We start from the raw sequence: 23,939 nt of genomic DNA, 5'->3' as shown, positions 1-23,939 counted from the left end.
TTTATGGTGTCACGAATGACGTCAGAGTTTACAGAAAACATTACAGTTTTTCACTCCTTGTAGATTGAGTATAGACGTTTCACGCCTAACATTATTTTGAAAAAAGTGCAGAAACTTTGTTTTTGCTTGGGTGCGTAGTAGGTCATTTCATGTCGATATGTTTCTATTGGTAGCCACGCAGTAAGAACAGAAATATCTATGGTAATATGGTAAAGAACTTAATTTATGTCAAAGGACATTTAGCAATATGTTTCTCACATTTATAACACTGACTTTTTAATTTGTGATAGATGCTGGCTTGCTTTCAGAAACTATACAAAATTATTTATTTCGAATATGGCAAGGTAAATCGTCATAATATCCGTATTTTGAGGACAGGAAAGTCCTATGCCGATTGATTGGACGTGCTTCATAAAATGATCTAGTTTTCAGGAATTGGCCACCACGATCACCAGAATTAACGCCATGTGACTTCTACCTATGGGTATTGCAAGGATACCTTGTACGTTCCACCGACGTCACGGGATCTACCGGAACTACGACAACAAATAAATTGTTAGTGCTATTACTAACATCGATGCGTTTGAACAAGATGGAGCCCCACACATGTTTTAATGATGTCCAGGGATCAAACGTGACAGTTGCTCGTGTTACTACGGAGGCGCATGCTCGAATTACCAGCCATGTGCAATGCAAAATGAAACTTGGACAGTTGCTCTTTCCATTCCGCTACAATACGTTAGGTTACTCCAATTCATTACAAAATTATGAGATATTAAAACTATGATAGTTATTTAGAATATGAATATCGTAACGTTTCATATTACAGTACGAGATCAGAAAGTTGTCAAACGAGGCCGCAGGCCGAGTTTGATAACCAGTCGAGTATTGTAATATGAACTTACGATAAATATATCGTACAACGTTTTATCCACTTTGATAAAGAGAATTAAATTTTTTAATAAAAGTAAATGTATTATTTTTATTAGTTTTGAACATGTGCGGTATTTTTGGAGAGGCGATTGTATTAGTCTATTATTAGTTTCTTCCTGCGAGAGATGATTAGTTTATGCTTGTTTTATTAGTTTCGAACACGGTAGGTTTTCGTTTATAACAGAAGAACATCAGTAGTAGGATAATTAAACAAACATTGTTAAAATGAGTTCAAACGAGGATTCAGATATTGAAAATGCTGCAAATTCTGCAATTGAATGTTTAGTACCATCGAAATCTCGCGTGACATGTTAATGTTTATGCTATGAGAAATAACATCAATTCCATTTTATTTAATTTAATGTGTGGTTCACATTACGCAACGAGTTAGGTAGGCTATTAGCAGTATCATTACCTAACTAGTTGCATAATAAGAGAATCATTACCTAACTAGTTGCGTAATTAATATGTTTACACTATTAATTTTATTAGTGATGTAAAGTCCACCTTACATAATCAAAGTGGATAAAGATCTTCTTTAATCACGGTGTACAAAATTCAAAGAAATTTTGCACCACTTTGAATATTGAACTGCAGGGAAGCAACCTTGATTCGTTTAATTTGATATGTAGACATAATATGTTACATAATAAACAAAATGGTGGATTGTGCATTCTAACAGGGCAATCCATCTCAAAATTTCTATCTGTGAAAATTATTATCGACTGTTGGCAGTACGATTTTCTCCGCTCTACAGCCCTTATTTGAGCCCCGGCTCTCCCCAGATACTTCCTCCCTATTTTTGGCAACTATCCACAATTCTTTAATTCCAAGCCTTCTCAGGTCTTCCAGGACGCCATCCATCATCCTAACCTTGGCAATTCCACACCCTTTTTTTCCTTCAAGTTTACTCTCCATGACTTTCTTGGAGATTTCGTGCTCAGTCATGCTCTGCATATTGCAATCTGAGCCTTTTATTGTTGCGATAACATCACGACACTTACATAACTGATACAACTCGTGGTTTTACCTTATATGCAATTCTTCCTTGTCACATATTTGACCTTACACTTTCCGAAAGTCTTACTTTACTTTAGGCTTGACATAACAATATTCGATAATGTCCATTTTCCACTGCCATACATTAACTCTGATTTTACAAGGGTTTTATACAGCATGTATTGTGTTTCCTAGTAAGAAACCTCTATTTGAAATAGTGCAAAATAGGTTTTATTGGCATTTTGTATTCTTCTGTTGATTTCTTCCTAATGTAATTTGTATCAACCAAGATATATGAAACTAGAGACCTTTTCAAATTCATATTAATTTATGCTTATATGTATTGTTTAGGTTAGATTTCTTTTTTATTTTGTGCTGTTAACAATAGTATAATATCTGCAGTGCCTGGGAAAAGAGACATAAGTATTTCTCCCATTACAATAACTCATACAGAAGAAAATCAAATGGACATAAACCAGTGTAAGTTGTCAATAAATTATCAAAAAAGGTTTGTGGAAAATGACTTGTGTCACTTTTCCCAGGCACTGCAGATATTTAGTTTTTGTTTAATTAATTATTCTCAAACTCATTCTATTAACTGCTGTTTCTAAGGTTACAAATATGTTCTTAATGTCTTTCTCAGTTCTTCCGGTAAGATCTGGATCATCAGTATAAGCTGATACCTTGGTTGACTTGTAAAATATTGTTCTTCTGGCTTTTATATCTGCGTTCCTTATTACTCTTTAAATTGCAATATTAAATAAAAGCAGGCAAGTGAATCTACTTGTCTTCATCCATTTCTTATTTTCAAAAGATTCAAATTCAAATTCAAATTCATTCACAATTTACATTTGAAATGATACATATAAATATATACCCGAAATAAGCATATGCTCGTGCTCGGGTACAGTCCAGTAGTCTACATAAATTTTAAAGAGATCAATAATAATGTTGATGTTAGAAATAATAATAATAATAATAATAATAATAATAATAATAATAATAATAATAATAATAATAAAACAAAAATATTTACAATAATAAAATAAATACTAACACGGATAAAATAAAATATAAAACCACTAGCGAGAGTTAACACAACTTAAATAAGCATATAATAACCAGAAAAAAAATGACGAACTCGAAAATCAACAGAAAAGTTCGATGTATCGCAGACGACAACAACCGCCGTATTGATATTGTGCTATACATTATTGGTAGTATGGGGGGGCTAAGGTCTACGTAACTGCCGTTCTCTTCGAAATCTCGTACAATCATGGGAAGTTAATGCTGAAAAACAAAATGTCTACGAGTCAAACTGTTCATTATTACCAGGATAAATACAAATAATACTGAAATATATTAATCAAGTTTCAGTTATAGATCTCCCCTTTTGTGCAAGAGATATCATGTCAAAATATTTTATGAATGGCGGGGAAAATATAAATTTCAATAACTCTCTCGTGAGAGAGATAGTGACAAGTACAATCAAGTGTATCTGTGGCGATGCTAAGAAATCATTTATTGGAGATATACACTGTTATTAATTAGGAAAATAATCTATATATATATATATATATATATATACATATATACACATATATATATATTTATTACAATTTTTTTTTAATCTTATAGGCTACATGCATCATATAAATACAATAAATATTAGTAACATATAATGCTAGTAACACATAATAAAAGATCTAAAGTTTTTTTGGGGGGGGGGGAGGGGGCTATCCTCCATGCAGGCTTTCATTATTCTTACCAGCTTCTTGGGAAATGTCAAGTCTGTCATAGCATAAAGTTCAGCTCTACTAATGCTGTCATAGGCTGTGCTAAAATCAATAAATAAGTTATAGTGTTCATAGATTTGTTCAATATCTTCTCTTATAACCGGTTTTGATGATGGTGAAGAAAACTACATTAGTTTGATTGAAGTGAAATTGCTAGTTTGAATTATAGTCTGCCATGGACTATGAACTCAGTAGGCCTTCAGTGGAAATAATATTCTGTACTTTGTTGTGTCGCTCTCAAGGTGAATATCTTGACTCGGCATGTCTCATGCCTGACACACACACACGCACTTGGATGACGCATTCAAAGTATCATGTACCAATTATATCCCAGATTTGGTTCCAACCTGCTGAGGAAATGCCGACTCATTGTATCACTAAGTAGTTTATTTGCTTGTAGTTTGAATGCAATTTGAATTTTAGGGAGGGGGAGACACTATGGCCCAGCACTGCGACCTTTTACGATCTATTACATTAAACCTCAAGCTAGGCGCATTCCCGAACCCACAACGGCTAACTATACTCCGTGCGTCGCCAGCCTGCGTTCGGGGAATGCTGTGGAATGATGACGAAATGGAGAAATGTTGACGGAATTATGTAGATGCCTAATATGGGGAAAAGGGAGAAACCCCAGAAAATCCAACTGCGACTTTCTCCGTCATAATTGTCACCAGGGATTTTTCAATTTAAAATTCCAGACCTGACAGTGACTCGAGCCAGAACCGCCTGCGTGACCAGTCATAATGAAGATCACGTAAGAGTAATTCCTAATAGACTAATTTGGCCGTCTCTTCAGTGTTGCCAACTAATACTAGATATCACCAAAAGAGGATAAAATCACACAATGCCGTGTACTATAATAATAGTAATCGTAGTAGCAGCAGCAGCAGCAGTAACGACGTGTTGCTTATTTACCACATTTCATCTTTGTGTTGGGGAGGTGTTTTCTAAAAGGTTCAGTAATTTGTGAAAGAGTATATTTTTCTTCTGGACCTCTCGCGCATTGTTAGTAGTTAATAGATTAGTGTATGATGTAATATTAAAGTGTATTTTCTCTGACAACATGAAATTCATTGCTTTGATTAAACAGTTTACGAATCACGAGACCTAACCTAAAAATGTATTTTGTTTGATCACGTGAAATGATTAGTATGAGTTCCGAAAACGAATGCGACTTTGAAACGTATGCTTTAGAATATTTATTCCATTATGGTAATAAAAGTCTAAACACGAAAGAAATTAATTGAAATGTGAAATGGTATTTCTATCGATTACTCAAGGGCGTGTATCACACGAAATATGTGATATTTATTTACACTTAGCCTACCTGACTCAAATCTTGAAATTTTAACCACAACACAAAGCAACACATACAATAACTATTATGCATTAATATTAATAGGGTAATTCCGGGGGAGATAGCCATGCGGGTGAGACGACCAACCGCTCTTATTTTTATTCTAATCATCTGTTTCGAATGAAAATCGGTTTGCCGCCAGATGTTAATTAAACGAAGTGATTGTTGCACCTGCGAAAACGGAAGGTTATTATTTCCGCGTTTTGTAGCCGTTCGTGAGTCTGTGAGCAAGCAATAATTTTTTACCTTCTGAAATAACAATAGAGAAATACTGCATTTTGTGAGGAAATTTGCTGGAAACATTATTAAAGAGGTAAGGCATATTTAAACATTCTATCTTAACTGTATTTGTTCTCTTCACTGCTGCCAGTTTTTATTACGCGGTATGGCCATCTCTCCCGTAAAAAAAGGAGAGATGGCCAGCATTTTTCCGGGATAGATGGTCTACAATTGAGGAATATTATTATGTTAAAAGTATCGTTATTTCTAGATTCCGATAAAATATAAAGCAAAGCCCGGCAGCAAACGTGTCTTTGGAATGAAGATGACTTATACCGTGCTTTTGAAGCCATTAAATATGGCACTTCTGTACGTCAAATCTTCATTACATTTCATATTCCAAGAAAGTAGAGTTAAAACAGACAATTCTACAAAAGGTGCAATGGGAACAAGTGACACATAGGCAATGGCAATGGATGTAGGTTTGTTCGCCATATTAAATATGCAGGAACATGGATTTTCCCTTACAGGGACCGATGTCTATAGTCTCGCTTACATTTTTGCTGAAGAACTTGTCAATATTCTCTGACTGGCTGACAAGCAAGCATTCTGATGGGAGCAGATAAAAAAAAATATTTTTTTTTTCACCATGTTAATAACGTCAAAAGAAGTGCTTATAAAAATTTTGGTCACTTGACCGCAATTACGAGGGCCGTAAAAAAAGTTCGCCAGGGGTCGTTAACAGAAAGAAAACACAATTTAATTAAAAAAATTATTGAACAGACACAGCAATTGTTGAGCTATTTTTTCAACACATTCCACACCGGAATGAGACATTTGTCATATCATGGAATCGGTAGAGAGGTGCAGGCGGCTGTCCAACGCTGGTTTCGATCCCAGGAAGCTGATTTCTACGACACAATGGTACAAAAATTGATCCCATGGTATGACAAATGTCTCAATTCGAGTGGGAGATACGTTGACAATTAGCGCAACAATTGCTGTATCTGTTTCAATAAATCTTTCCATGTAATTGTGTTTTTTTCTGTAAACGGCCCCAGGTAAAATCACTTTCCGGATGGACTCGTAATTACGGTCGAGTGGCCAAAATTTGTATAAGCACTTCTTTTGACATTATTAATATGGCGAAAGAAAAAAAATAACTTTTTTATTTGCTCCCATCAGAATGTTTGCTTGTGAGACAACGCTTCCTATCCCGGAAACCAACTGGAAAAGATACTGTTACTTTGACCTTTCAGGATTTTGTTTCATTAACATGTTCATAAGGTCCGGCGTCGTGGCCTAAGGCATCCTGCCTAGGATTCGCGTTACGGAATTCGCGCTGGTTCGAGTCCTCATGGGGGAAGAAATTATCTCACGAAATTTGAGCCAGTGTATGAGACCGGTGCCAACCCAGCATCGTGATGCACTTGGGTAACTACGATAGGCAGCGAAATCCGGTTAAGAAAGCCTGCTGTAACGGCTGGGGGGATCATCGGGCTAATCACACGATACCGCCATTTGGTTGGATGATCGTCCACCTCTGCTTTGACATGTGGACGTGAGGCCAGCAGCCGGCAGGTCGATCATGGTCCTTCATGGGCTGTCGTGCCTCGGATTATTATTATTATTATTATTATTATTATTATTATTATTATTATTATTATTATTATTATTATGTGTTCGTAAGCGTTTCAATTTATTTCTGTGTTGTTTTAAGGAAAATTCACTAAAAGAGGAAAAAACAAAAAATAAAGTTGTTGAAAAGTTTCAAACAATCATAATTATGCACTTAGACACTATATTTATGTGTCCAGTGCATAAAACCTCATTCTTTTACAAAAAATTGTTATGAATTTACTTAAAAAATATGGTGGCCATCTATCCCTATATCCTATGGCCATCTCACCCACATATGTTGGGTGAGATGGCCAGTGGCCTATTATATTTCAAACGTATTTTTTTTATTACATCAGTGAATTCTATGCGCCCTGAGGCACTGTAGTGGAGAAATATAACCTAGAAGGAACGTATTTGATTTGTTTCGTATTTCTTTACCAATCTGTAACCCTGTTCTAAGTGATTTAAAAAACTATGGCCATCTAACCCGGAATTACACTGCTATTAATTAATTATAGTATGTTCAAATTTTACTAGCTTCCAGTAATGGGCTCAGAAATCTAGAACAATTTGAATTTTCAGAATTTAAATTACTGACAACTTGTGTCACTGCTGCCAACATAACAGTTATAAAATCACTACCAGTTGTAGTATTTCTCGGTACCGACATTCGAAACGAAGTTGGCAAAAGAAAATTCAACCTGCAAACTAGAAAATCGCCATAATCCACTAGCTTATGTAGTAATGGGGGAAAAATAGTTAGATTTCACCATTACGGTATTAAGTAAGCTGACCCGGACTATACTACGGGATTGTATATGTTGCTGTGTTATTGCGTAAATAATGTTGGTTGATGTTTGAGGTTTTCCACGAGTTTACACAATTCAGTGCATCAATTTTTGGGAGTGAGGCTGTTGTAGGGCATTGCGTCTTTGTGTGTAGTGTTGTGAAGTTGTACAGTCGAAAAAGTAAGTGAAATTACATTGTTCAGAAGCCTTTTTGCGAGAAAATAAGCCAGAATATACGACTGGCCAAATGAGAGCGTGGTGTGGGGGGAAAAAGCGCGCACATAAACGGCTGACAATTGAAGCAGAACAAAATAGAGGAGAATGGAACGAATGTGAGAATACAGAGGAAATTCAAATTCAAATTTAAATTTATTCATAATTTACATTTCAAATCGTATGATTAAATACCCGAAATGAGCATGTACTCGTGTTCGGGTACAGTCCAGTAGATCCTACATAAATTTTAGAGATATCAATAACAATTTTGACGATAGAAATGATGATAACAATAATCATAACAGTAATAGTAATAATAATAATAATAATAATAATAATAATAATAATAATAATAATAATAATAATAATAATAGAATAACAGTGACGGAGATAACACAAAGATAGTAATACCAATTAATTAATAACAACAATAATAAAATAATAATATTAAAAATAATAAAATAATAACAGTAAAGAAAACTGAAAAGAAAAAGGCATTCTCTTCTGCAGCTCAGTTACAAAGTATCGGCGATTATTTTTCTGAATGTTCGTTTCTGCAGTGATTTTGATTTAGGCCTAGCATCATATGTTGTTTAGTCAACTGTCTGAAGGCAGGTCCGAACCTCACAAGTAATACCAAAAAGGCACCACTTATGAGGCAATTAGGCCAGGAGATAATGGGGTAGGGTGGCCAGTTCCTTTCCCCCTTCATTGCATACATCGTCGACTAGATACATATTACACTAGTCAGACTTCAGATAGCATCATATGAAGACTTTAAATGGAATAAAATTGCTCAGCAATTTATAAACAATCAAAAAATTCTCACCGGCACGGGGACTCAAACCCGGGTTTCCAGTTTTACGTGCTGACGCTTTATCCACTAAGCCGCACCGGATTCAAGTTCCGATGCCGGATTGAATCCCTCTCATTTTTAAGTTCCACCTACTGTGTTCCCATTTGTTGGCCTGTCCTCGGGTAGGCTACCGTGTCACAGTATGGCAGTAGACACAAATCCAACCACAAGTAGGCCCTGCAGAGGTGCACAGTGACTAAATGGCCGGGGTCCGACGGAACATGGCGCCGTCTTGAATCACAAAGAGTGGCTTAGTGCAGCATTTCTCAAACTATGGTCCGCGGACCATCTCTGGTCCTCGAGTTCTGTCTTGTGGTCCTTAAAAAAAGACAGAAGAAGAAATAAAATTCAAACGAATTGCATATCACACTATTGCTGAAAATCTCAGAGTTTGGAAATGACACATGGCAATCGCCTGTCACTTTTTCTCCCAGTACTAATATTTCATGAAATTTCGTACCCTACCCGTCTACCCACTTCCCACTCTACTCTCAGCAACAAAAGAGGGATTTAAAGCACTGTGAATGTGGCGTTTCTCGCCATCTTCTCCTGCATATCTGGTGCCGAGCCTGTAACCCAGCCAGGGACCACCCGAATTCATAACAGAGGACCAAAGTAACAGAGGAATCTTTTCATGTTTTGATGACTTTCTTAATAGTTTTGTCAACACCCAGTATGCAAATTGAAATGGTACGTACTGTACGTCGTACACCAATAATAGAACGTGCCAGATTGCATCTTTATCTGTTGAAAATCGGATATGTTTCTACATTAAGTGAAACTAGTTTTCCATTATTTATAATGGACACTATTTAACAGAGACATGGATAACTACTAGAGTAAGAAAGATTTCAAACAACTAACTGCTAACAGGCAATGCACAGAATTTGTTATAAGTTAGTCTACTTGTGATTGGCTACAAAAAATATAATTACAAAAGTATTATAATTAATTAATTATATTTTAAAATATAAGTATACTGGTATTAAAATATGCTGCAAAAATGATAAATTTACTTTCGAAGGGAACAAGAGGAAGGTGGTCCACGAAACTGTTCTGACTTAAAAAAGTGGTCCCCACTTCAAAAAAGTTTGAGAAATGCTGGCTTAGTGGATAAAGCGCCAGCACTTAAAGCTGGGAACCCGGGTTCGAGTCCCAGTGTCGGTGAGAATTTTTCTATGTTCTACTGACTCTTTACTGTATAGAAACGCAGATTTATAGCACTGAAACTTCATATGTACTTCGGTACATCATAGTAATTATTTGCATTGCATATTTTAGCTATCGAAAAGCAATTGTTTTATTTCTAATTACCAAAATTTATCGTCTCTCATTGCACGAACATTTGAAAAGATTGCTACGCATTTACATTTTACTGCTCGTATAGGCTATACATTCATTGTTTCGAAATTATTTGCTATACTTCTTTGCCTGTTCCATGTTCTTTGTAAGATTTGAAACACAATAATAACCCCGTCACTAATCAGCTTCAAGGATAAACTTGGCTTATAAGCGTCAAGTGGGCAGGCCTGACTGCTGTACCATAATGTGATCCATTATACCATGCACCATAATCAAACAGCCATAACTTGCATAATTAGATGAAAATGAATATCTGTTTTTTACTTATTTTTCTATCCGCTCAAAAAATTCAGCAACATATAATATTTACAACAACCTTCTATTACTGTTAGTCTATTTTGTATCGGACCCCTCTAATTATTTTACTCTTACTGCTAGACATTAGCAATAGATTTTGAAAACATGGCCTCGTATCTTTCATGTAGTTTATATCCGCCCGCAAGAAAAAAAGAATTGCTGTTCTAATTGCTGTTGTTTTTCTCTTATTTTAAAGCAATCATAAAACATTTATGATGTAAGGAATATATATTTTTTTTAATATTGCACTAATTGTACGCTAGACAATGCTAGCAGAAGAAATAGGCCTAATGGTGGAAAAAATTAGTAACAATGTAGAAGAGAATATCAATGGCAATAAAGACAGAAATATGGTAGAAGTGATCAATGTTGAAAGGATTGAACTAGAGTCATGGAAAGTGGTAATGGATGAAATGAGGAAAAAGATGAATAGGCTTATACTAGTAAATGAGATAAGTAAGGGATGGGTTTGAGGGCATAGGAAATAAGACGAATGTTTCGAAACCTAGTAAATAGAAATAGTGTTATTGCAGTAAAGGGGAGTAGTATTAATATAGTAAAGAGTAAAGGGAATTAGTGTTAATATAGTAAAGAGTAAAGGGGATTAGTGTTAATAGTTAATAGTAAAGGGGAATAGTATTAATATAGTAAAGAGTAAATGGAATTAGTATTAGTATAGTAAAAAGTAAAGGGGATTAGTGTTAATATAGTAAACAGGAAAGGGAATTAGTATTACTATAGTAAAGCGTAAAGGGGGGGGGGGTTAGTGTTAATATAGTAAGGGAGAAAAGTGTTAATTTTAGTAAAGAGTAAAGGGGATTAGTGTTAATATAGTAGAGAGTAAAGGGAATTATTATTAATATAGTTAAAACTAAAGGGGATTAGTGTTAATATGGTGTGTTTTGTTTGCGTTATATAAACTGAGTTGATAGTTGGGAACAAGTGGCATTTGATCTGTTGGGTAGAGAAATTCATGATTTTAATAATAGGACCAGAGGAGAGAAAAGTAGATGATGAGGAGAAAAAGTAATGTAATTGCAAATAATGTAATAATGAGTTATGGTGTTTCCTAAATTATACGGGAATGTGAAGGTACACTATGACATCATAGATGCTGTTTGACTAATAAATGTATCATATCATATCATAGTATATTGTATATGTTATTATATTATTTTAATGTACCGAAGTACACATGATATTTCCATGCAGATATTCTGCGTCATCATATGATGAAAGAGTAATGGAACGGAGAAAAATTCTCTCCGGCGCCGGGATTTGAACCCGGGTTTTCAGCTCTACGTGCTGATGCTTTATCCACTAAGCCACACCGGATACAACTCCGACGCCGGTTAGAATCGTCTCAGATTAAGCTCCAACTCTTGGGTTCCCTCTAGTGGCCGCCCTCTGCACTACGTCATAGATGTGTATGAACGCAGGACCGAAGTCCACACATGTGCTGAGGTGCACTCGATATGAGTGACTAGTTGGCCGGGATCCGACGGATATATGATATGCGTAAATCACTTCGTGATTTAAGACGGCGCTTATTCCGTCGGATCCCGGCCAACTAGTCACTCATATCGAGTGCACCTCAGCACATGTGTGGACTTCGGTCCTGCGTTCATACACATCTATGACGTAGTGCAGAGGGCGGCCACTAGAGGGAACCCAAGAGTTGGAGCTTAATCTGAGACGATTCTAACCGGCGTCGGAGTTGTATCCGGTGTGGCTTAGTGGATAAAGCATCAGCACGTAGAGCTGAAAACCCGGGTTCAAATCCCGGCGCCGGAGAGAATTTTTCTCCGTTCCATTACTCTTTCATCATATGATGACGCAGAATATCTGCATGGAAATATCATGTGTACTTCGGTACATTAAAATAATATAATAACATATATGATATGCGTAAATCACTTCGTGATTTAAGACGGCGCTTATTCCGTCGGATCCCGGCCAACTAGTCACTCATATCGAGTGCACCTCAGCACATGTGTGGACTTCGGTCCTGCGTTCATACACATCTATGACGTAGTGCAGAGGGCGGCCACTAGAAGGAACCCAAGAGTTGGAGCTTAATCTGAGACGATTCTAACCGGCGTCGGAGTTGTATCCGGTGTGGCTTAGTGGATAAAGCATCAGCACGTAGAGCTGAAAACCCGGGTTCAAATCCCGGCGCCGGAGAGAATTTTTCTCCGTTCCATTACTCTTTCATCATAGTATATTGTATCATATCATATCATATCATATCATATATCATATATCATATCATATCATATCATATCATATCATATCATATCATATCATATAAAGATTTGAAATTCAAATTTTGAATTTTTAGTGTCTTAAAATAAGCACAAATTAAGCTTGATTTGAACAGTGAATCATGATCAGATTAAATCTGTAATGTTTTCTATTCAAATTAGGAAAGGAATATGCTTGTTATATTATATTGTGTTTAAGGAAAAAATATAATACGGAATCGAGTGAAGAAGCCGCTGAGAAAATAAGTTTCTACACCTAAGAAGAAATTAATCCAATATGTATAAGCAGGGAATAATTTTCATTCGGGACATCGGAGGAAAAAGTACAGGACCGTATGGGGGGAAGTATCTGAGTTCAAACCTAGGCTTGTCCCCGACAAACATGACATGCACAAGGCTCATTGTAAATTTTGCGACGATTCTTTGACAACGGATATTTCAATTTTACACAGTCATATGAAATCTAATAGACATAGGCCCATACAAATACAATACATAACCTTCTTCTATGTTTAGTTTTATAGAGAAGGGAGCAAGTATATCCACTGCAGTTTCTAGTAAGGAGAAAAATTAAGATTTCAGGTTTCATGGCTGCTCATAATATTCCGTTTTCAACTGCTAATCATGAGGTGAAGAGTGCATTTTCTGACCCATAATGCACTGCCACCATAACCAATTTCATTGCTACGTGCAGTAAAGAAGAAATTGTCAACAAACTTCGTGAAACAAAGTTCTGACGGATCAAAGCAAGGGCATCGCACCTTGCAAGACAGTGCACCATCGTTCCATTTTATGATTCTGAGTGGTATGCAAACAATGGAGACCACTGTAGTTTTAATATCGTAATATCTTAATTTTAAGTACATTTTAATAATGGAGACCACATTTCGTGAACTCTTATTAATGTGTGGCCAACACACCGTTCCATAAAATGAATTCCAATGATAACCAAAATGTTGCGAAATGAAAATGTGTACCTTGGATTGGAAGTGTTGAAATAAATTGAAACATCCGAAATAGCAGCAGGGGCAGACTTGTTGGAAGACTTCCATACCATAGCCCAGCCGTGGCGAGAACGTGACTCCCGAGACATTGTGGCTCGCAGTGATAGCTGTGCATTTCGCTTGCTTCTAACCTCCGCCAATCCCCACCCTCTCACTCACTGGAGTCAAACTCCGTTCCATTTGTATTTGTCTCTGACCTGCGAGTGGCATATGTCTCTCTCGAAACCATGTACGAAAGTTCCAAGTAGGATGGGAGGACGCATTTTTTTGCTGTGAATATGGTGAGAATATTAAATGTATGATTTGTTCACAAGTATTACGAGGAAAACGGTTGTATAACATAAAACGGCATTATACTACATGTTACTGATGAAACATTAAAAGGTTAAGTGTTATTGTTGTTATCATCATCATCATCATCATCATCATCATCATCATCATCATCATCATCATCATCATCATCATCATCATCATCATCATCTCTGTACGGCGACCCTTTTTCAGCAGATGTACGAATAATGCGGTTAGCTCTTCAATTTGAACTCACTGATTTACTGTGTGATGTCAAATGAAAGGTAGATGTAAGAACTTGACAAATGTTGAAATTTCAAATCTTTGCCAAAAAATAAATATCCGAAGCTTCGTTCTTTCGCTTGCTCTGTTGAAGCCATGTTCGCTACAACTTACGTTTGTGAAAAATTATTTTCAACAATTAAAATAGTAAAAACCAAATTTAGATCACGACTGATAGACAAATACCTTCGTGATCAACTACGACTGGCAGTAAGTGACATAATTCCTGATTTTGAAACTTTGTCGCAAAGACATTCTGAAGACAGTTAATTATAGGTTGTGATATTGTGCATTTCTTTCTTCGTTACACGTACTAAACATTAGTTTGTAGCCTTGTACTATATAAAATTATATCTAAGTGCTTGACGTAAGGAAAATGAAAATCCGTTAATAAGTAAGACAGTTGCTTCACTTCCCCTTCTGGTGTCCGCCTCCCTCCATAGGTGCTATGCACGTTGCAGGTTACACAGTGGCTCGGCGCACGATTACATTTACGCCACCGCTGCCATAGCCAGAGGTTTTGTAGTAGCACAGACTACAGCCGGTTTCAAGCGATTTAACAGTTGAAGTAATCATTCACAGAATAGGAGTGGTAAACACAATAAGCCTCAGGTTGCAATGCCAGCCTTCGGGTCCCTCCGCCGTAAAAATAAGAAAAAATAATAAATGTTATGGATTTAGTAGACATAAATGACACATTTACATGTTGAAATTGCCCGTTTCTTTCCTCATCACGATGTAGGTTTCTTGCACACCATTTCCGGATAATTCTTTTATGTGCTTAACGTGAACAAATCCTTCCCATGGTTATCTGAAATCGCTATCCGCAGACGGACAGACAGTTGGAATGTTCAAAGCAGTTTTTTCTATATCAGGGACTCTGAGAACATGTATTTTCCGAGGAAGTCTCAGAATCTTACAATTTTTACAGCACTACAGAAGTTCTCTAGAAAACAGAAGTATGGAGTTTCAGTAGCAAATAAAGATTATATTGGCTGTGAAAATAAAAACAATTTCTTTTTGTTTGCAGGTCCCATACAATAGCAGTAGCTTTGCTAAATTATGATTGACAGCGATACGCACGCACGGCTCTATCACGCACAATAATCCCACGGTGTGTTGCGTACGCATGAGTTTAGCCACATTCCACAAAACAAGCAGGAGCATGTGGGACCAAGTCGCATGCAGGATTTCCATTTTATTTTGGTTGCGAGTCTTGAATTTTAATACGCACAGAACGTGGCCTCAGCTCGAAATACGTGCATCTTGTGATTTTACGTTTGATGTATCCTTCAACTCATATGATCGGTGAGGACAATGAACTATAGAACCAAAATTTAATTTAAATGTTGGCTTCATAATGAATGACCTAGGTATTCTTGTAGAAATAGATGCTCATCATTTGTGAGTGCATGAACCACAGTATTCGTGTAACGATTATGACAGAACTAAAACAGTGACACATAAAATACCTTATAAAAATATATCGCTATAAATTTTGTTACTATCCTAATCGTAGGGGGAAAATATTTAAAGCATCGGTAATACTTGTTTTAATGAAGGAAGTATATTAGTATATTAGTGCTGTTGATCGATCAAAATATTTCATCGATTAACTATTTGAATTTAATCGATTAATCGATAGATAAATCGAGTTTTGATCGATTTGAAAAATGTTTTAATATAGGTACTGTAATAACCAATTATTGTTAAAGTTAACTTGTGTTCGGTGATAAGCATAAGTATTATACATTATTGCTGTTGATAGATCAAAATATTTAATCGATTAACTATTTGAATTTAATCGATTAATCTAGTTTAATAGATTTGGAAAAAGTTTTAATATACCATAATTCACAATTATTGTTAAATTTAACTTGTGTTCGGTGATAAACATAAATATTAAATATGTGTGTGTGTATATATATATATATATATATATATCGTTATATTACAAAACAATTATTTTAATTACTTACTAACATATTTATTATGAGGCTTATAATTTGTGTCAATTTCTCCGTACATTTTTTAGACAAACGTAAATGACAAAACGTATGAAGACTCGCCTAGTTAATACTGGTTCATCCATGATTTTAAACATGTGAGTGCATTCACATTCTCCGAATTAAGTGCCGCTCTACGTTTAGTAACAATGTTTCCTGCATCATTAAATACGAAAAAAAAAAAAAACTTTTTTTTCTGTCAAGCATTTCTCCACGATTGTTCAATTTAAGTCCAAACGTTTCTCCGAGTTTACCTCTCAAATTCTCATATGACATAATGGAATTTACACTTTTTACAAACCACAGATTTTTTTCTTTATCAAACTAAACACACAACGTTCATATACAAATTCAGTACAGGAACTGGAACTGCAAAAGTACATCGGTCGAAACAGAAGACTGGCCCCTATTGTAATCGAATTACCAGATTTTAGAAAGAGAAGAAGATAGTTACGTTCTCACTTGCACACATTGTAGACATGGCTATTTTATAAGGGATGAGGGGGACGAATCCAGAAAAGTATGTATTTCATGTGCTAGGAAGATGAGCTGACAACAAGGTGGAAGTTTTGTTGGAAAACTATAAAACTTACTAAGGGTTTCGCATTAAGTTTCAATTTTCAATAGAGGTAGACCAGGTCTCTGTCCTCATATCTCCATCTCTTTCTGAAGTGTTTGTGCAAATATTTTCCCTACGCTACCTGCTTTGCAGTTAGAAAATAACAATACTATTGTGCTTGTAAGTAAGCAATTTCCGAGGGAGAAATATTGTCGGAATTTTTAGTATGAGTTTGTATTAACAAAGTAATAATTAATATCAACTACAACCGATTAATTTTAATCGACTCGATTATTATATTAAAAATTTTTTGATCGATTAATCTTACAACAGATCGTTTATGCCAAAAGAAATTCATCGATTAATCGATTAAATCCCACAACACTAACATATATATATATATATATATATATATATATAAATAATTTCTTGCTAAATAAATTGTTGCACATTAGTTTATCGTAAAGTTATGAAGAAATATACAATTTTTTGGCACAAACAGATATTGCATATTTCTTAATGTTTGCATAAAATAATATGCAACAATTGCTTTGAGCACTGTAATTTGTTGTGTTTTCTTGACTTGAAGCGCAGGCAATAAGTTTTACAGTACTGAATCTACAACATGTCTAATTATTCTAGCAAATAAATAAATACTTTCTTAGCAAGACAAACATGCGTAATAGCCGAGCAGTAACTATTGTACTGTGTTTTCTATTTATTTATTTTATTTTTTGAAACAAAGACAAAGCGATTTGATAATATTATAAGAGTATAAAAACATGTTTCTCTCGATAAATTGTTACATAATGGTAATAAAGTATGTTTTGTTTTGATAGCTATGTTATTATAATTGAAAGAAAAAACTCTTTTGGCTTAAGTTACCACAAAGAAAGTAAAAGAAAAGTAGAAGAAACCTAATCAGTTATAAGTTATGTAAGTCTGAAGCTATAAACAACTCAGTTTTCTGTAGGCAGTGATTAATTAAATATTAGTAGGAAAATAGAAATAAGGCATTCTTTTGAAGTAAAATATGTTTTGCAAAACATTAAACCCAAAAATATAAGAGAAAAACTGAGATTCCTCCGACCTTCCTATGTCTTGCTTATGAATTACGAACAACGCAAGAGATTTCCATCTACAGTTACGTAAAGACTGAATTAACATAACTTCATTGTTACAGTTTTGTCTAAGGGGATGTTTATAGTAGCTTCTTATTGAGAAATTTTAAAAAGACTATATTTGGTAATTTGGTCATTTATTCACTATCTTCTCGCGTAGTAAGCGTTTCCGTCATTCTATTCGTCCATTAAGTTCGATTATAATATATTATTTGATACGTGAGTGCGAGGGTGTGATATACGAAGTGTCAAATAAAATTCAACATTAATATGTTAATTTGAAGAGCTTTGTTTATTATGTACTAGCCGTACCCGTGCGCTCCGCTGCACCCGTTAGAAATAAATATAAAGTAATTAAATAATTAAAGTAGCACATTTGATCCAGGGAACATTCGTGTTTGATAGATAAATCGTTTAATATGTTACTTAATTTAAATTGCATCCAAATAATTAAAATGCGATCATTTTGGTCCAGAGACCACTCATTGGTGCAATGACAATTCCTTTAACATGTTTCTAATTTTTATTACATACAACCATAGTTTAATGAACATTGACATCATTTAGATTTAATGTGTATACTTTATTTTACTTGTTATAGGTTTCCATTGAATTATGGTAATAACTTAATTTTAACCCTTGTTTTCTACGTATTCAGTAAATGGCGTTTGGCCCACTATGGTTCTGAACCCTTCAAATAACTTAAATTATATTATATAATATTACATTATATTATATTATATTATATTATATTATATTATATTATATTATATTATATTATATTATATTATATTATATTATATTATATTATATTATATTATATTATATTATATTATATTATATCAGAAGTTACTGTAATAACATTATAGCATTATGTCCATCTAGAGAAACTACACTTTCCAATGGTGAAATAATAATTAATTGTACAAATCGGTTAATTTAGCTTCCGATATTACTTCATACAAACACAGAAACATTCTCTGTAGGCTATCTTTCATAGCTTTCGATTGTTGCTGTCCAAGGCCCCTTATAGACGAAGTCATTTGTTTTTTATTTCACTATACGGCCTTAGATGGCAGTTATTTTAATTTTAAAACTCATTCATCTCATTAAATATCAGTCCTATCAAAATTTTTCAAGGAATAAAACTTATCACAAATTATTTGTAAAGAAACTTTTGTTATGTAACATTTTTCACAAAAATCAATAATAAGCGAGATATTTCGATTTATTTAATTCAGCTGCCCTTATAACCCCCCTTTTAAATAATGTATTTTGAATGCCATACAGCCTAAAATCTAAGTTACGACGAACATGATTTATATTCAAATTGTCATCGAAATCCGTTCATTCATTATTGCGTGAAAAGGTAACAAACATACAGACAGACAGACAGACATACAAACAAAAATTTCAAAAAAGCGATTTTCGGTTTCAGGGTGGTTAATATATATGTTAGGACCAATTAATTTTGGAAAATCGAAAATTACCAGAAAAATTTCGGCTACAGATTTATTATTAGTATAGATAGTATGCGCCAAAAGAAACTATTAAAAACGGATACTACACTGATATGCCTATGTAGCTATTAATATATAAGCAGTAATTAAGTAAAGCACTTTAATAAGCTGGAACGTATGCATTTATCTATAGTAATCTCAGATATCGAGTGGCATTTATTAGAACTATTTCATGAATAAAATATAAATAATATATCTCTAAAACTCGCTCACAAAATGTTAATAATTGTATATTTATGAATACTTAACCTATTCAGACAGTGTGAAGTAGAACTAGATGAATAACGATTACTGCAGTAAAGAATGCCAAGTGAGAAAAGCGAAATACAGATTTTAAAAAGTTAATTACGTCTACTTACCTTTTCTCTTGTTATTATAACATAAATACGTTTTCATTATCTGCTGAAATAATAATTTAATTTAAACATTTTATAGCATAATTACAAATAAACTGATTAATACATTAATTAAATGAACAATTGTTATGAAGGAGTGTCATTTTCCTTAGATACAATGGACATGGAATTAGAAGATGTAGATGTGGAAGTAGGATTTCGCACTTTATTTAGTACAATGGATTTATGCTCATCGATTTACGTGGACAGAGTTGGCGACACTGACTAAACAAAAGAACGACCATGCGATAAATTGATAGTGATAAATCGAGCTGCAGAAATTATCGCGATGTATGACTGTGATTGGTTGGAATTCAAAATTTCATTACACTTCATTGGCCGAAAATGAAATGACGTCATATAAACGAAATAGTCTACAGTAATCTCACTAGAGGTTTTGATTTATGTATAGAAAATCAAAGATCGAGTGGGATTTAATTGACTATTACGCGATTAGAAGAAAATATATAAAGATTAGAAGAAACAAAGTACTCTAATGCAATAAAATATTAATTTGCTTACTGAAATACTAAACTGTCTTCACAATGTATTATTGTATCATCTCATAATTACAAATATTTCACTATATCCAGTAGTGTGTTATGATGAGCTGTTCTCTTGTTATCTGTTGTTTCGACTAAGCTATGAAAGTACAATGTTAGCAAACAAAGAAACAAATGCTAGGGAGGTAATAAAACAAATGCTAGGGAGGTGATAAAACCAAATGCTAGGGAGGTGATAAAAATTGTAGGATAAGCAGCCATGATTGGTTGAATCACGTCGTTTCGTACATTCTTATAGGTCGAAAGTGGTATGACCAGGCAGGGCAGGGAATTCATGGAGATAGCGAAAATCACGACATATTATATATATATATATATATAATATACTTTTAATAATCTTTACGAATTAAGTGATTCTGATTAATAATATGAAGATAAAACAATCGCGACAAATCGCGAAATATGAATACATTCACTAATTATTACTATTGCGTCGTTTTATAGCAAAGTTCATATTCTGAGTTTTTTTCGGATTTTTTTTTTCACTTGAATTTGATACATATCAAAGTATGCTACATTACATGATATTCCAAGTGTTCTGATTAAATTAGTGAAGTCAAAAGACGGAGAGGGCTGCAAGTTTTTTTCGTTTTTAATGAATGTATGTTAAATACAGTCTCAATCCAACAAGTATTATCTATTGGCCATACCACACCTTTACCAGAATCCGACGAAATTTTAATGTTAATTATTTGGAAAGTAATATTCATACTGAGTTAATACTCCATTTCCAAAATAAATGTATTTTCCAAAATTGTCATTAATCCCCGTCAAGAGTACAAATCAATGTCCAACAATCTCTGCCGACACCAATATTAAAAAACACAAATGATAAATTAATCTCCATAAATACGTGCCCCTGAGTATGACGTACGTAGTACGCTAAAAGTGTATTTTATTTATTTATTTATTTATTTATTTATTTATTTATTTATGCATTTATTTATTCATTCATTCGTTCATTCATTCATTCATTCATTCATTCATTCAGTCAGTCATTTCTTTATTTATTTATTTTATTTATTTATTGCTAGTAAGTTTGAAATGAATACAAGTTAATCAATACAATGAAAGATAAACTAGCCCACTCCTGAATGAGTAAGACTCGTGCTCAGGAGGCGATTCCAATACAAACAAAAATAAAATTAAAATTGAGAGTGAATACAGATTAAATAGTGTTTAATATGTTTAAACCCAAACTATAAATCCAATACAAATTTTTTTATTTTTTTTTTATTAATTTGGAGACGATTCGTCGTGGTTGAAATATTATTGGAATAAAATTTGTTTAATAATCTGGGACCTTGACTCATGCTATGATAAAAAGCTGCATTGGTTTTACATTTTGGTTCAGACAAACGCAGAGAATTCATATTTTTAGTTCTATATTTATGTATATACCTTTCAAAGTTATTAAAATTTCTATGAAAATAAAATAGTCACTGTAAATCAAAATTCCACATTCATTATTGTATTTTTTAAATATAAAACACATACTCAAAATGTTTTCCATTATATTAAATGCAACATTTATAACATTCACGTAGATTCAGAAACATGTCTACAAATGATGGTTAAGTTAACATACCTCATACGTAGGCCTAGGGTGGTGTAAGGTCACGTGAATGCGATTGATAAGGAAATGCATTTTACGGGAAATTACGCTTTCCCCAAAGTGGTTGTGCAGCTGCGGCTCCATCTTATTGGAACCATTGACTGCGGCGAACTATGCTTCTTGCAGTATAAAACATTAGACGTTGTATAGGGACATCATTTTATTTTTACTTCAATTTTTATTGTACCTGAGTTTTTTAATGTACTTCACTCCCACCCTTTCTACTAATGAAGTTCAACCGTCCTCCACACAGATCCAAGACCGCATATACAGTCATAGTAGCCTTACGGTCATAGTAAACAGTACGTTCCAAAAATATGTTCGCGTTTTCCAGTGACGAAAGAGCTTTCAATATTGAATCATTTTCGCACAGGTACTGTCGTCCATTTGCCTACGTCGTATCCCGGTTTCCCTCACCAGCTTTTATTCGCCAGCTAGTGGCTGGGCTGTCTTAGCTCTTTTCTGAGAACATTAATTTCTGTTAGGAATTGGACGTATACGTAATATTATACAACTGTTTAAAATAGCTTAAATAAAAGGGCCCCATTAAGTAATTAACTGTCACGTGATTTCCTCCATTTCTACGACCCTACGACATAACCACTTGGACGGACAGTAGATAATATGTCTGAGTAATTTTATCTTTTCGGATCGGGCAGAAGTGAAGATTGAATTTACAGTACGTAAGGTACGCTTTTATAGAGGAGGTACAGAATTATTTCAACATGAGTTACTAGTATGAAGGACGAAATTGGTAATTGGGATTAGGTACAATAGTCTATAGTGCAATAATATGTACAAAAGAACTGAAGCCTGTATCGAAATGAACGGCCACCATTTTAAAAATGTGTTTAAATATCCATATTATGATTATTTTTTAATTTAACTTCATTCTCTATATTGTAGGCTAATGTGCTGTAGACAGTATAATATACACTGCATAATGAATACGTCCACATGGACAGCTCAGTTCGTGAGTAAAAACACTCATTATTAATACTGTACTGTATCTTGATTAAACAAAAATCTAATGAAAATTATCAAACTCAAAAGCGCGATATTTCCTAGTTTACATAAATAGATGAACTACTTTTCTTCCCTCCTATATCTAGTAAAGTAATTTGTTTGTATTCTACGCCAGTATCATCGAACTCCAGTCGTGGAAGGGGGTAGCAAACGGCGTTGCTCCAGAGGTATAGCCAAGTTAATATTAAAAATGTTAGTAAAAATAAAATGATGTTCCTGTACAAAGAGTATGGTTGGTTGTAGCACAGTCTAGTATATACAGTCAGGAAACTTGAGTTGTGAGGGTGCTAGGAGCAATAGACTGTGCCAGTATACTATTTCGCATTGTCTGTAATGAGGCGATATTAGCGACCCTAGTGGTTAGCATCTATCTATGGATGCATATTTACTACGTATTGAGCTTCGTGACTGTATATGCTAGACTGTGGTTTTCAACGAGACTAATTATCTATGAAAATTTCTGAGCCAGTCACTTACCGACATTGATCTTGATCCTCTAGTACTGGAACCACGTTTCAGTTGTCCAAGATCGCCTGCAGTTTTTGAGGAAACATGTTTTCCCCATCGCCATGCTGGCAGTAATATCTGCATACGTATGCTGGACTCCGTTTTCCGAGGATGTATTGGGAAGGAAATATCATTTGAATTGGTTATTTGTAAAACCACATGAGTCACAGAAAGTAAGTTTCGAAAAAAATAGAAAAAAAAACTACTTACAATTAATGGATTTTCTGTTAGGTCAGTGAAATTTTTACGGGAGGACCATACATTAGTATGTCTGATTATAAAACCATTGTGTCTCAATTATTTCTTTCATATCACCTTAAAATATTTTTTAATTTCTTGGACT

This window comes from Periplaneta americana, chromosome 5, assembly GCF_040183065.1.
Source record: "Periplaneta americana isolate PAMFEO1 chromosome 5, P.americana_PAMFEO1_priV1, whole genome shotgun sequence".
NCBI lineage: Eukaryota > Metazoa > Arthropoda > Insecta > Blattodea > Blattidae > Periplaneta > Periplaneta americana.
This window is presented reverse-complemented; position numbering follows the sequence as displayed.